General features: G+C 33.8%; 1 pseudogene; it reads right to left on the minus strand.

Moving 5' to 3' along the window:
• Window positions 1–3,321: 3,321 nt before the first annotated feature.
• Window positions 3,322–3,422, minus strand: LOC116092662 (annotated as a pseudogene).
• Window positions 3,423–4,141: the final 719 nt, after the last annotated feature.

Consider the following 4,141-nt stretch of genomic DNA (forward strand, 5'->3'; position numbering starts at 1 on the left):
CAAATCCCAACACACTATGCTTTCAAAGCATCATGCTTCTCTTCTTCCAGACATTATCAAAATTATAACTTTACAACCATTTTTCTTATTTGATAAATATCTCTTTCTCATAATATTTATATTGGAAAAGATTACTTAGTTTTACTGTTCTTTAAGCCTACATCTAGTACAGTACTAGAAGGTAGGGGATTCTCAATGCTTATTTATTTGTCGATTTAGGAATTAGTGACCATCTGAGAAAATGAAAAGAAAGTGAAAAAGAATGCAAAATTACAAAATAGTTAAGAATCTCAAAAAAATCTGGTTAGCTTTTTCAAGATGCACAGCTATCCTATGTTTTCTAGTACCTTGTATAAAAACTACAAATGAAACAATAATGGCTCAAAACAAGAATTGTAAGCCATTTTTTCTACTAAACTAGTAATGGAGATAAAATGTATTTCACTTCTTGCATGAGCTATTAGTCATACTTTAGGTGAGTGATTGTTGGCAAAGCTAAATTAAAGATCATCTAACCTGGTGAAAATATCTCTTCTCCTCAGATAATACCTGTTGCCTTTTAAAAAAATGAGAATATGATTGCATTTTGTAAAGAAATCTATATGTTTAAACTAGGTATAAACATAGAGATGTCCTACAATAAAAACATCACTTAAATGAGAATGAAATTTTTATTTCTTGTTGCTCCTCTTAAATTCACAATTAGTTTTTATGACAGACGTTAGAACACCTCTCAGAAAAGTAAAATTGTAACCCAGAAAAGATGTGAAATCTGCATCAGAGCTTAGATGCTCTTGTACTGTTGTTACAAATACAAGGAATATCTATTGCAAATATCTTAAGTGAAATAAATTTATTTTATCACACCTCTAAAGCCTAGACATTCAAGATCAAGATTTCAGAAGGACTTGTCTCTTCCTGAAGTGTCTAGAGTCTAGAAAGGTGATTGATTTAGTACCAAGGACTCTAAATAAAGATAACAGCTGACTCCTTATCAGAAGCTATAGTAGCCAAAGGCAATGGGACTCTATGTTGAACCTGTTAAAATACAAGTGAAAATAAGTATGAGAAAAACGCTGTTAGCAATTGCACACCAACAAAACTGAGTATAAATATGAGATGTCCAAGCCCAATTATCCAAATTCTTGATAATCTTTGTAAGGTTCATGATCTCATACTTATCGGATCATCTCACGTTTTGTAATGCTTTCTTTAATTTGACATGGTTTTATAGAACACAGGATACCATTCAGTTTCCAATAACAAAGACTAAACTGTGCTCTACTCTTTTAACTTCTTTGTTTTTGAGGATTAAGTTTACATGCTATCTCCAGACAAATATATTCTTGAAAATCACTTATAAAATAATACTATTTCTAATAACAAAGTTTTGTTGACTTCCTATCAGATATTTAGTTTTTGACTTGCTAAGTTTCTGACACAGTTTCTAATCCTTTCTTTGATCCAGTTAATAGGTATAAAACTCTATTCTAAGTAAAATTCTCAATATGGACTTAGGTCTTTGTTTCATAGCTCCTGGGGTAAAGTCTTTTGAATGAATTGAAAGGATCTTGGAACCACCTCAAACCCTAGAGCTTGAAGGAAAAGCCACAAAAGTTTTATCCTAATTATTTTTTACATAACTCTGAGTCACTGCCATTAAAAGCCTGTTTAGATTCATCACTTATGGCCTGAGATCTTGAAGTATGGCTTTTAAGAAAAGATAAAAATCATCAATATTACGTTATTACCTAGCAGTTGTATAATTACTTCTGGATTGATTTTCTAGTAACATTTTGGTAAAAGACAGAAGCAGAAACTGACTTATATGATCATTCTTAGTCTTTCTAAATGCATCCATTGGAGAAAGTTTCTTGGATTTCCAACATTTTCAGGACCTGTAGTACCTTTTTATAAAACATTTATTTATGGATTGTACCTATAAAATGCCTGTAATACCACTTCCAATCCTAATCATAACAAATAAAATGTCTCCTTGAATTGAGGTAAAAAGCCATTCCCAATTACAAATTAAGTGTGGATTCAACAGATTATCTTTGCCATTAAGTTATCACAAGCAGTAAATGCCTTTATCAAATACTCTGTCCAGTTCACAGCATGAATCAATGTTTTCCCAACTCCCAGGAATTTTATACCTATGCAAAAATTACTGCTGTCAAAGTCACTAACCTTAAATATTTGTTATGGATGGCATCACACTTTAAGTTTATTTGGAATCAAAACTTAAGAATTGGTTTCTATGACAGGTTTTTGCAGTTGTAGTTTCAGAATAAAAAATAATACCATTTCTGTGACTAAATCCAAAATAAATCCATTTGTTCATATGTAACAGCTAAATGATGGTTACTAGCCTTCCTTGTGATCCATCAAAGACCAAGCTTTTTCCAATATGTCACTGCCATTTTCAAGACATAGATTCAAGGACCACCATGTTTATGTTTTCAGCCCTAGCCCTATACAGAAGGAATGGAAGTTTAGTGAGATAGACTAGAAAATAATAAACATGATTTCTACTAATATTTTACTGATCAGAATTCAATTATACTGCTATGTACAATTGCTAGAAAATATAAACTATGTAAGTTCAAAGAGAATATAACCAACTATGTGTTAATTTTCTATCTGTGGTTGCTATGCCAACATTCTATATTCTCTCATGGCTCTGTATATGTTCTCTTCACACCATTTATTGAAATTATAACCTAGAGTTGTTTAAAGAACTAATATTTTACTATGTAACTTTCCTCCAAAGTAATATACTCTAAAAATGCCAAAAACATATTCTTTGTATTCATGCTACATTACCAGAACCTAGAAAAACTCTAGGTGTTTGTAAAATACCAGAAAGGATTTTAAAACTAGAGAATAAACAAATGGATGGCTTAGCCATTCCGATTGATGTGAGGTGGAATCTCAGGCTTGTTTTGATTTGCATTTCCCTGATGACTAAGGATGTTCAACATTTCTTTAGGTGCTTCTTAGCCATTTAGTACTCCTCAGTTGAGAATTCTTTGTTTAGCTCTGTACTGCATTTTTAATAGGTTATATTGTTCTCTAGAGTCTAACTTCTTGAGTTGTTTGTATATATTGGATATTGGCCCTCTATCAAATATGGGATTGGTAAAGATCTTTTCCCAATCTGTTGGTTGGCCTTTTAGCCTATTGACAGTGTCCTTTGCCTTGCAGAAGCTTTGTAATTTTATGAGGTCCCATTTATCAATTCTTGACCTAAGGGCATAAGCTACTGGTGCTCTGTTCAGGAAATTTTCCCCTGTGCCCATGTGGTCGAGGCTCTTCCCCACTTCCTTTTCTTTTTTTTTTTTTTTCATCCTTGCGCAGGGGCCATGCTAATCTTCTCTGTATTGTTCCAATTTTAGTATATGTGCTGCCGAAGCGAGCACCCCACTTCCTTTTCTATTAGTTTCAGTGTATCTGCTTTTTTGTGCAGTTCCTTGATTCTTTTGGAGTTGAGCTTTGAACAAGGAGATAAGAATGGATCAATTCGTGGATTGTATCTTGGGTATTCCAAGCTTCTGGGTTAATATCCACTTATCAGTGAGTGCAAACCATGTGTGTTCTTTTCTGATTGGGTTACCTCATTCAGGATGATATTCTCCAGATCCATACATTTCCCTAAGAATTTCATAAATTTATTGTTTTTAATAGCTGAGTAGTATTACATTGTGTAAATGTACCATATTTTCTGTAGAAGCTCAGAATACCCAAGATACAATCCACAAACCACAAAAAATCAAGAAGGAAGACCAAAGTGTGGATATTTCAATCCTTCTTAGAAGGGGAAACAAAATACCCATGGGAAGAATTGCAGAGACAAAGAATGGAGCAGAGACTGAAGGAAGGACAATCCAGAGACTGTCCCACCTGGGAATCCTTCCCATAGTCAATCATCAAAAACAGACACTATTGTGGATGCCAGCAAGTGCTGGTTAACAGAAGCTTAATATAGCTGTCTTCTGAGAGGTTCTGCCAGTGCCTGACTAATACAGAAGTAGAGGCTCACAGCTATCCATTGAACTGAGCACAGGGTCCCCAATGAAGGAGCTAGAGAAGGAGCTGAAGGGGTTTGCAGCCCCATAGGAGGAACAACAATATGAACTAA

This window comes from Mastomys coucha, unplaced genomic scaffold (genome assembly GCF_008632895.1).
Source record: "Mastomys coucha isolate ucsf_1 unplaced genomic scaffold, UCSF_Mcou_1 pScaffold15, whole genome shotgun sequence".
Lineage (NCBI taxonomy): Eukaryota > Metazoa > Chordata > Mammalia > Rodentia > Muridae > Mastomys > Mastomys coucha.